This window comes from Cystoisospora suis, assembly GCF_002600585.1.
Source record: "Cystoisospora suis strain Wien I chromosome Unknown contig_6715, whole genome shotgun sequence".
NCBI classification, from domain to species: Eukaryota; Apicomplexa; class Conoidasida; order Eucoccidiorida; family Sarcocystidae; genus Cystoisospora; species Cystoisospora suis.
In genome coordinates, this window is record NW_027159502.1 from 1 (window position 1) to 505 (window position 505).

Genomic DNA, 505 nt, shown 5'->3' on the forward strand with positions numbered 1-505 from the left:
CCCCTTTTTCCCGTTCTGTTTTCTTCGCGCGGCTCTCGTCATCGTAATGTCTCTCTCTGCTTTTCGTGTGTCCGCTAGAAACTTCAGCAAGACAGCGGCGTGAGGAGGAGGAGTCGTAGATGCGTGTGTGTACCTTGGCCTAACAAGAAGACGACGAGACACGAAGTCTTGTGGGTTGAAGGGTGATATCTTTACCCCCTATGAACCGATGACGGCATTCAAAGAGAAGAAAGAGGCGCCCCGTAATAAAGCCTCAATTGATTGATAGATATCTCTTTGCGCTTCGTGTGTGAAAAGAGTGGATGAAGACCTCCTTGAGAGATGAGAAAGAAGCAAGAGAAATGGAACTCGAACGCTTTCCTGGTTCGTTCACCTATCACACAGCGAAAGAATGAGTTTGGCTTATTTCTCCTCGCCTCTTCTTTTCCTTTTCATTTCCTTCATTGGATCTCCTTTTCACTTTCTGTCGCTATGAAGTCGCTTTTCTTGTCAAGACACTTCCTCG